Source organism: Dasypus novemcinctus, chromosome 4 (genome assembly GCF_030445035.2).
Source record: "Dasypus novemcinctus isolate mDasNov1 chromosome 4, mDasNov1.1.hap2, whole genome shotgun sequence".
Taxonomy (NCBI): Eukaryota; Metazoa; Chordata; class Mammalia; order Cingulata; family Dasypodidae; genus Dasypus; species Dasypus novemcinctus.
The window spans coordinates 32,557,813-32,569,411 of NC_080676.1; the positions used below are offsets into that span (position 1 = coordinate 32,557,813).

The 11,599-nt window shown below is 38.3% G+C and overlaps 1 pseudogene; it reads left to right on the forward strand.

Moving 5' to 3' along the window:
* The first annotated feature begins 5,379 nt into the window (after nt 1–5,379).
* On the forward strand, nt 5,380–6,105 carry LOC101446687 (peroxiredoxin-like 2A pseudogene; annotated as a pseudogene).
* Nucleotides 6,106–11,599: the final 5,494 nt, after the last annotated feature.

Sequence of the window (11,599 nt, forward strand, 5' to 3'; positions counted from 1 at the left end):
CCAAATCACAAAGGAAAACTGCCAAAACAGAAATGAGTTCATGGGAAGCAAATCTATCAATCCCTTAAAAAGGTGCACACGAGTAAGTCACACAATGGCCTTTCTATTATCTATGTGTTAATCTGCCAGAGACATTGTCATATAATTAATCATTGAGATTGGTCCCAAGAAGTCAAATTTGGATTTTTCCTTTCAGGAGAGTAACACATATTGAATCAATGTTATAAATGCTTTCCTCACTGGATTTACTTTCTTTTATTTTTGGCAGAAGGAAACTTTTCCAAGAAAATAAAGTTAGTACACAGAGAAAAAGTAACCATGCTTCACTATTAGTGTTCTTTTTTTTAACACCATTTTTTTTTCTTGCAGAGTGAAAATGTATAGATAATGAGGGGCAAGAGAGAATGCCCTGTAAAATATAACTAAAAAAAAATTTGGAGAAGCCTGCTTCTAAATGTAGTTATAAAGGAAATTTGCAGGAACTTAAAAATGGGTTCAACTATAAAGATATAAGAATAGATTAAGTGAAATATGTCCATGACATGCTAACCTTGGAGCAGGAGACTCATTGGAGTGTGATTTATTCATCACTAAAAACTGTGACAATCTCAGCATTATAATTTACCAGAGAAAATGGCTGTGCAGAGGTGCAATTTGAGGCTTGCCAGGTAGGACTCCTCCTCTCACAAAACATGTCTCTTTTATAGGCACCAAAAACTCACCAGGGGAAGGACAATGCTTTCCATTTTCAATATTCTGGGAAAGAAAGTAGTGTAGTAGAGAGTCAGAAGGACTTGGGTTTGAATTCTAGCTCTGCCACCTCTTAGATGTGACCTTAGATAAATTACCTAATCTTTCTGAGACACAATTCCTTTATTTAAAAACAAATAACAAAATCTAATTTTTAGCATGTTTTTATGAGGATTAAAAAAGACTGTGAATATAAAGCACCAAGCAACATTCATGGAAAGTTATTGTCTCTCAATAAATTGAAGAAACTCTTCAAGTCTATCATTAATTGAAGGATTTTTTTCCCAGATAACTGGCAAAGGGAACTGAGTCCCTCTTCCTCTTAATATAGGTTAGTGATCTTGAAAGTTAGTGTGGGTGATGTGTCAAGAAGGAAAAGAAGAAATATTTAAGGACTACTTGTTATAATTTCATAATAAAACTTTTTTTCTTAAAGTTGAAATCCAATCCTGAGGAATAATTATAAATATAAAAAAGGCTCTATAAAGTAAGAAATCCCTTGCATAATTTTTACAACATTCATAACCATAAAAGTAGAAAGAAAATGTATACATTTAACAGTAGGGAAATGTTTAAATTTATATAGCCATTGGATAGAGTATTATGCACTCATTGAAAATGACTTAAAAAATAAGAGGAAGAGGACACTGATGTACATATTTACTTGCCTGGAAATAAAAGATGGGAAGAGAAAGTTAAAGAACTCAGAAAATATAAGTATGGAAGGCATTTTTTTCTTACTTTTCTCTCCTTTCTGAAAAGTACTTTTACTGCTCTTTAAAGAAACAAAACTTAAAAAAAACAAAATAATAGTGGGAAGATGAATTTTTCACAGCCAGTGTTCAGAGCTGTCTATAGTTATTTGTGTTGTTGGAGCAACCACCAGGCCACCTCACCTTGAAAATAGCATGCATCAGTTTCCAGCTCCAAGAACTAAAATTCATCAAATGGACACTGGTGAAGACAGCAGGTCTGTGGCTGTTGCTTTTTATGTATTTTATGCATTTAGATATGAAACCATTGGCAAAGCAGAATTCAAGATACTCATAGCTAAGTAACCCTGATTAATTTAAAACAAATGTTCCTATAGATTTGAAAACAAAATAGGAAAATATTGAATTAAAGCTCAGGATAGTTTCCAGTTCACTGAACACCATTTTAAGCAGCACTTGTTGATTGGGCTTAACTTGATCCTGAACATTGTTTGCATTTTTTCAGATGATGCTTTGGGGGTCCCACCATCTGGACTTGCTGCAAGGCAATGGCATTACTGATATAATAGCTACATTTCAAAACACAGGTTAGAAGAAAGCCAATCAACCAAATATGCTAATGTAAATTATCTGTAATGTCAGCAAAATAAAATTCTAAAAATATTTAGTCTTTAAAAGAGGAATAATATCTCATGTTAACAAATATAACATTTGAACCATTAGCTCCTTTATCTTGACAATACAGATATCAAAATAGCATGTGATTAGAGCAAGGTGATTATGGACGATTACTATATCAAACTACCCTTTGTTAACTGTGTACCTTATATGACTGGATTATTCTAGGACCAATTGCACAGATTCTGTTGTTCATTTTGCTTTTTAATTCATATGCTTATTTTTAAGTTCACAAGCAGTTAATAAAAAATAAACTCTGATATAACGCAGAAACTCTGGATAATGTATGTCTGCATATTGCTTAATATTCTTTTTATCAAATCACATTTCAGTTATGAATCTCAAAATCAAACGTTTCCCTCATTATCATGTCTGTGAAGAAGCTGTTGTGAGACAGTTCTCCATGGAACGCTCACATGTATATATATCTTGTGAGCAGAGGCACTGATTGCTTTTGTTCCAGAGTCTATCTTTTTAATAATGTTTGTATAGTGAACAGCTTTGGCAGATAGAGCGCCTCTCTACAAAGCAGAAGGGAAGTTCGTTTTCTGTCCAGCGTGATAAAGGTAATATCTCCCTTGGGGCAAAGGTCAGCAAGCACAGTCAGGTTTGTTTGCACCCATTTATAAACTGCTGGGGTAGCCTAAGCTTGGGATTCTTCAGCTGTAAGCAAACCCACTGCAGGCAAAACATCTACCGGGGTTGTGTTGCATTGCCCTCATGGGACTTTGGGGACAAGTGGAGTCTATGCTGATGTGAAGCTCAGGCTGCTTGTGTGCCATGAGTCTTTTGCCAGAACCATAATATCATGGCAGATTAACTTGTGAGATTGCAAACAGGGTAATCAGAATTTTCACATTTCTTGACAGAAGTTTAGACCTGTGTTTGTTCACTATCTTTAGCAAAGGCACAAATCCTTATTGTTTTTATATCTCTATGCCAATTCTTATATATTTTTAAATTTTATTTTCTGTTTATTCAGACTACCTTAGGAATTTGTATGCTATGTATTCCTTTGTGGATCAAAGTAATAGAATGTATGCATCATGCATATATAGATGAATATGTAAATAAATAGTGAGATTTGGTTATAAGAGATAAACAGTGATTTTAGGGGATTTTTTTTTTTTCCATTAGAGAGTCATGGATTTGATACAAAATGAGAAGAGGAGAAGCAATTAGGAGAAGGTAAATATTGGAGCTGAGTTTCCTCACTTCTTCACTATTCTGTCTATGCCTTCCATTACCTTTTATATTTTTGAATGACCTAGTTTCACTCTTTGTTAATTCTAAGTAGGGCTTTGTGATAAGGGCTGTGCAGACATAAGGGAAAACTGAGTAAAAGAAAGAATGACAGGGAGATAGAAAGGGAAAACTGAGAAAGAAGATTAATAGTTGAATTGCCCCCTCTCTATCTCCACACAGTTCTTTATTTTGCTTTCAGTGCTCTGACAATGAATTGCAACCTAACCTTTTAGTAAGCTGCCATTTAGAGGAAAAGTTTAAGTGGATTCTTTCTAACCCAGTATCCTCCTACCTTTGATAATGCTCACTGTCCCATATATACAGATTATTTCTGGTTTGACTTGGGAACCTCAGTTTGCCTAGGTCCGATATATTATTTTTCAGCTTAGGAGAAGGAATTTTGAGCATAAAACTTGGGATTTAAATTGTTTTTTGGACCCAGCCATAATATCTTTCCTAAGGATTGAATACAGGAAATAAAGCATAGGAGTTAGTAGGAAAAGAACTAGGTCAACTGAAAAGAGGTAAGTAGAAGACATGATAAAGACAAAAAAATACTGGGAAGGCTGTAGATGGAATGAATAAATGTGACACTGGGAAAATCAATTTGATGGTTGAATTTGATTTGGATGAAGACTATACACAATTAAAGATGGTGGTATAGAAGAGAGAATGTTGTTTTATTCATAACATGTCAAAGTCTACTTACTGTAAAGAAAGGATTTCAAATTATGGTTGATTAAGAAAGGAGAAAGGGTTTTCAAGACTGAAATGGTAAATTCTGAAAAGAGAGGAAGTTTATTTTCTAACGATTTGTCAGAGGTGCTTTACAAATACCACAAATGGATTGGCTTAAAAAATAAGCATCGAATCACAGTTTTGGAGGCTAGTACTTCAAAATTAAGCGGCCGTCAAGGTCGTGTTCTCTCCCTGGGCAGCAGCATTCTGAGGCTGCCGTCCCCTCTCACGTGACGATGTCCCCTCTCACGTGACGATGTCGCTCTCTTCTCTGGCTTCTTCTGCCTTCTGCTGATTGTGAGCTTCTACTGACTGACTGCACTGGAATTTCCTCCCGGACAAGGCTTCCCAGTTATACTTATCAAGACTGACCCTGATTCAATTTGGCCACACCTTAACGAATAATAACATCTTTCAAAAATCGTATTTGCAAATGGCACATGGATTAAGATTTGAACATGTTTTGTGGGAGACATGATTCAACTCCCAAATCACTGGTCTTCACTGGCTAGAAATTATTTCAGAGTTGGGATTATTCACATACTGCCTGGCCAACACTTTGATTTTGGACTTCTGGAATCTAGAACCATGAGAGAATGAAATTCTGTTGCTTTATGTCACTCAGTTTGTGAATCATTTGCTAACGCAGCCACAGGGAATGAATGCAGGCAGTATATGAAAAATCTTACCTTTTTGGTAGGTAGCTGAAACATTCCATCTCTCTATTAAAGCAGAAGACTTTTTTTTTCTCCCAGTAGCTTCAAGTTTATTATTTTCAGTTACACTCTCCTCACATCCAAACAGCTACAGCTTCCTTCCTTGGGCAAGGTCCCCAAACCAAGTGTTTTCAGGAGAGAGCAGAGTTACATGCCTGCACAAGAATTCTGAGGTCTGGGGTTCTTCATGCTTTATCATTTGTGTTGGGGTCCCCTGTTAAGGGAAGCTGGTGGCTCCTGGAGGTCTCAGCCCCATCTGGGTACACAGACTCAGAAAATTTCTTCAGTATTTGGTACCCTGGCATTCTGCAGCTTGAGCAGCCACTCCATGGCCGCAGTCAAGTCCCTCTCCGCAAGTCGACGACTATCTCGAGTCCGAATGTTGACTGTTCTCTTACTTTGCTCTTTCTGGTCAACCACAAACTGAAAATTGTAGTGGGCAGGTGAGGGAGCCACGCCCAGGACCCTGTGGGACTCCTGGGGTCCCAGAGGGTTGGATCCCACAGTGCTGGGGCTGAAAGTGCAAGAGTAGGAGCCGCATGCAGAGCTCTGCAGGTCTCATGACATCCACGTGGGCCGGGTCCACCACACTGCAGGACCCACGTTTCTTCCCCAGGGGGATGTGGTCCATTGGTGCAGGGGCCTGGGGGCTGCTGGCCTGACCCTGCTCCTGGACAACACAAAGGTGTTTCTGTCCATGCCCCAGAAATAGCACTGGAGTGTCTGCAGGATACAGACCTGAAAACACTGGAGAAGGAACCAAAAACCAATGGAGAACTTGGCAAAGAAGTGTGCCGTGATTACGGCTGTAAGGAGGTCAGACTGTTTCCTGTGTTGAGAGGAAGCTGCAGACCTGGTCCACCCTGAAGCCCAAGCTGGACAAACTGAGAGCATCCTCCTTTCTGCAGTGGTGAAGGAGCAGCTCAGGAAAGATGTGCAGGACTTCCAGTCATATTCTAAAGGAGAAATATTCCTGAATGAAAAAAAAAATTCTATGGTCCCCAAGGAGGGAAGATGATGTTTATGGAATTCATCATTTCAGGTGTCTGGTACAATTTCGTCTGGGTCCAGAAGAAATTCTTCTGGGCTTCTCTGGAAACCTAGAAGGTGAATGCTTTATTCTCGGGAGAATTTTGTGGTGGTATCAGGAAAGCAGGTCATATTTCTTGAGCACCGAGTAAAAAGAGTTGGGAGACAAAGAAAACCCAGTTTCTTCTGCTAGGAAGATCAAACCTCGGCCTCAAAGGAGAAAGGGATGTAATTGAAGCTACCCAGTTCAGGGATAACACTCACCTGCCTTCTTGGGAAGAGTAAATATTTTACTCATGTCCCTAAGGACTTAGAAATCCAATTGTACCTTAATCTCAGAATGGATTATTAACATATTTTAAATTTTAAAAAATTTAATGTGTACCTTGTTTAGGCCTGTATTATTCAGGGTTCAACAGGGGATATCTGTAAATAGTGTGAGATTTCTAAGAGTCTCTTACATGACCATGGGGACACAGAAGTCCACCTTCCTCAGGGAGGTTGCAGACCAGGGGCTCCAATGACAGTCCACTGAAGGTCCTCGATGAATTTCCAGGAGACATTGGCTGTCCAAAGACTAGCTGGGAAATTCTCTCTCAATGCTGAAATCACTTCCCCTTTTAAGGCATTCAACTGATTAAATAAAGCTTCACTCATTGCTGAGGGCAATCTCTGGTTGATGTAGATGTAATCAGCTATCTATGCAGAAAAGTCAGTGGTAACTAAAGTTCATAAATGTTCTTGTATTACACTTAGCCCCGTGCTTGCTTGACCAAACAACTGGGCACAATTACCTGGCTGAGTTGATACATTAGCCTAACCATCACAAGGTCTGATTAGGAAAAAAAAAATCCTGACAAGAATGTAAGAAAATAAGGTTACTTCAGCTAAAAGCTGTATTAAACTTGACTGCTACCCCTCATTACAATAATAATGCAATTATTTGCAATGCATTTTATTTTCATGTCTTAAAAAATGAAGAAAAATTGTGTTTGACTAGAAGATTAGAGAATATAAAGTTTTTTTTTTGTGCATTTCCTATTAATGACTTGTTATATGAAGTAAGACTTACATGATGGGATTGATGTTCTGGATGGTTTGATACAGGTAATTTGTAAAGTAAAATCTGTTTTTCCATTGTCTTCCACACTAACCTCAGAGGTTTGTCTTTCGAGAAAAAATGATCCTCTCTGGCTCTAATGAATTATGCATTAGAAAACATCATGTCTTTTAAAATCACCTATATAGTTCCATAGGAGAATATCAGTAAGCCCACTCTAATCCATACTCTATTCCTCCATCCTGTGGACCCTGGGATGGTTATGTCCACTCCACCTCTAGATTGCGAGAGGGCTTAGATTCCAAATGGATGATGGATGCAATATGGAGCTATTGTGATTAGTAATGGAAGAAATTGTAGCACTGATGTGGAGAAAGTGGCCTTGGTAGCTGCTGAGGGTAGGGAGAGGGAAGAAGGGATATGATGTGGGAACATTTTCAAGACTTGGAGTTGTCCTGGGTGGTACTGCGGGGACAGATGCTAGGCAACGTATGTGCTGCCATGGCCCACTGGGTGGACTGGGGGAGAGTGTAAACTTCATTGTAAACCATTATCCATGTGGTGCAGCAGTGCTCCAAAATGTATTCATCAAATGCAATGAATGTCCCATGATGATGAAAGAGGTTGATATGGGAGGAGTGGGGTGAAGGGGTAGGGGGCATGTGGAGACCTCTTACATTTTTTGAATGTAACATTTAAAAAAAAAATAGAGTGAAAAAAAATCAGCTATATATACAAGTTTTTCTAATAAAACTAGCAATACAGATATTTACCACTAAAAATGAAAAGAAACATGGGGCAGCAGTAAAAATGGCTTTCAGTTTCAAAGGAGTTATTCAGGGGTTGGTATGGAGAGGGCTAGATTTAGAGTTAGGAAAAAGCTATGAACTTGGCTATACCACTATGTGTGGTTTTATGCAAGCCATTAAACCTCTTTGAGCTTCAGTTTTCTCTTCTCTGTATAACAGAAGTTTTCAAATGATATATCAGTGAAATAGAATCCTATACTACAAACATTGAATGTGATCTAAAACAAAATTTACATCCTTTACCTCTTTTACAGGAGACATGACTGACACAACAAAGAGCAATAACATTCCCCTAATGACCAATCAGGGAGCAACTCCACCAGTAGAATCTAATGTACCTCATTTCCCCTCTTATGCAAACATTTAAAAATAGTAGTCATTACAAAGTATGTTAATGGTTGTTAATATATTCTTTTTACATCTATATAGCAGAGCTATATAAGCACAGCCCCAACTCTGTTTCTTCTTTGGGGCACAGAGTGCACTACATTTTCTTGTCTTGCCTATGGTTAGGTGACCATGACGGTGAATTATGACTAATGGAATATGGACCTGTGCGATATATGCCACTTCAAGAATTGGCGTATAAACAAATCATGATATATTCTTTGTACTCTTTATTCTCTCGCCTGATAGGCAGATATAGAGAATCAGTAGTCTCTAAGGCCCTGCAGCACAGGGCAAACTAATGCCTGTGGGCCAAATCTAGCTGACCACCTTCTTTTGTAAATTATGATTTATTGGCAAAGACCCAGGCTCATTAGTTTATGTATTGTTTAATGCTACTTTTTTTTTTTTTTTTGCTTCTATTGCCAAGTTAAGTAGTTGTGCCTAAAACTGTATGAACTGTAGTACCTAAAATATTTATTGTTTGGCTCTCTACAGAAAAATTTTGCTGTCCCCTGCCCTAGAGAATAATGTAGAAGAAGCCGGATTGCACAGAATAGAAACCGCCTCTGCCTATTCCAGCAGCCCATATGCTAACTCATGTTGGATTATAATGTAAATGAGTTATACCTTTTAAGATTTTGGTGTTTTTTCATTTCTGTAGCTAGCAATTACTTTAATATAGAAATTGGTAATATAGAAGAGGTGGGATGATGTTTTATCAAAACCTAAAATATACAGCATATTTAGCTATTGTTTGAAAATTGGCCCAGAAATTGATAACAGAAGCTAGCAAAATATCTATCCCTGTTGTATAGTGGCATGATATTTAATAAAAATATTTTCTACAAGAACTTAGAAAAGAGAGCATGTGCCTAAGTCAACTGTTCTATAGAAAGAAAATGAAAAAATCAGAATATAAATGTATATTGGTTGCTATCACCTGCTATTAACCAGGGATAACAAGCAATAAATGGTCTCAGAAAGGAACATGTCAATTTGAAAACAGAATGAGAAGAAAGACAGAACAGAAATTCAGGAACTTTCAGTGTTGTAACATATCTGGATCACAAATATTAAGGAATGTAACTTCACAAAAGCTCTGAGTTATGAACCCAAGGATACCATGCCCCTATAGCAATTAATAATCAAATATTTTCAACTTGTTTTTTCAATCCAGATAGTTTTGATGCAGCCAGGATAAAATTGAGGGAAACTGGCATGTGGGTAGAATAAGATGGCAAAAAATAAATAAATAAATAAAGCAGATTTGAGAATGATATTAAGGAGAAAACTGTAAGTGTGGTTAGCAGCATGTAATGCTGACCAGAAGCAAGTACATCAGGAGTAACCTACTTAGTTTTTGAGATAACTGTATTTCCTAAGTGTAGCAGTTTGATATTATTGATGAATTCCAAAAAGAAATATTGGATTATGTTTGTAAACTTATCTTTTCCTCCGGGCATATTAAATTATATTGGATTCATAGGCTTACTTGATTAAGTAATTATGTAAACCTCTTGTGCCAGCAGTCCCCACCCACCAAAGGGTGGGGACTCACAGATAAAAGGCATGGCAAAGGACAGAGTTAAGAGCTCTTAATGTTGGAGTTTTGATGTTGGAGTTTGAAATTGAAGCCAGAGCCCTGGGAAGAGAGGAACCCTAAGCCCAGAGAGAAGACGACCTGGGAAGAGAGGAACCTAGGAAGCTTGAACCCTGTCAAATGTTGACAGCCATCTTGCACCAACACGTGGAAATAGACTTTGGCATAAGAAGTAACTTATGCTTTGTGGTTTGGTATCTGTAAGCTCCTACCCCAAAAAAATACCCTTTATAAAAACCAATCAGTATCTGGTATTTTCCATCAGCACCCCTTTGGCAGACTAGTACACTAAGGGAACATATAAACATTGTATAAAATACAACCCTTATTTATTGACTCTGATCAAAACTCAAGTAATCTGATTCCTGAGCCTGCTGGATGAACCACTATACCAGTGGCTTGCATTCACACTCTGTATTAGAATCTGAGGAACTTTTTGTAGCTATTAACCATCAGTATATACCCTTGAACAATTAAATTATATCTATGGGCATGGGACCAGGACCTCTGGGTTTTTTAAAACTTCTTGGGTGATTCAAATGTGCAGTCCATGTTAAGAACCACTGTTCTACATTATACTGTCTCCAAGAACATAGGAAACTCTGTCCTCACTACTGCCTAGATGAAAAAGTAAGGTAGAGCTGATTGGAGAAGGTGAGAGCACCTTGAGAGGGGCTGCACTAAGACCTTTAAAGGCTCTGAACACTGAATAAATTATTGTGCTCACTTTGCATCTCCTTAAATAATGTAAAGAAAAATTTTTTTTTTCAAAATGAGACAGAACTTATACAAATGTTAACATTAAAATATTTTCTGTCTGCATTTCTGATTACAAAATTATGGTTAAGTTCATTAACTCTGCAATTTTCTGGCTTATGTCCCAAGCTTAGGTTACCTATTGGGAGAGCAAGAATTCCTCCTAAGATTTTATATATATATATTATATCTGCAAAGCTCATTATCCTACTGATGATAGACAAATACTCTAACTCCTTGTGTGGATGCAAACAGAGTTGTTTCCAGGCCATGATGAATGATCTTCTTTGTATGTAGTCACTCCATGTGCTGTCTAAGTGTAATTTATCTCCTGACTGTGCTCCTGGTTCTTTACCTTTAGCCTATTGTGGGGAAAAGATTTGTTTTAAATTATAATTGGATTTCTAGCTCATTGTCTTTTGATTAGACTGGCCACAGCCAGGGCAATTATCGAACTACTGGTCAAGGTTAGTCACTGCAGATATTAGTTGGTTAGATAACCCTTTCTCTTTATTTATTTATTTATTTATTTATTTATTTCTCTCCCCTTCCTCCCCCACCCCGGTTGTCTGTTCTCTGTGTCTATTTGCTGCGTCTTCTTCTTTGTCCGCTTCTGTTGTTGTCAGCGGCACGGGAATCTGTGTTTTTTGTTGCATCATCTCGTATCAGCTCTCCGTGTGGGCGGCGCCATTCCTGGGCAGGCTGCACTTTCTTTTGTGCTGGGCGGCTCTCCTTATGGGGTGCACTCCTTGCGCGGAGGGCTCCCCTACGCGGACACTCCTTGCACGCATCAGCACTGCGCATGGGCCAGCTGCACACGGAACAAGGAGTCCTAGGGTTTGAACCGCGGACCTCCCACGTGGTAGGCGGACGCCCTAACCACTGGGCCAAGTCCGCCGCCTAACCCTTTCTCTTTATAGTCCTAAAGCTCTGAAACTATTTTCAGAAGTTAAAACTAGTGAAAGAAATTATTGTTGGTCACTCTGAGGGTTGCTTATTATAAACCTTGGCAAAGCAATGCTCATTTCTGCTCTGAGTGGGATTGCAGATTTGTATTCAGCAGGAGGCAAATGCCATCCAAGATGGTCTTGGGAGTGATGATTAGGCTTAATTAC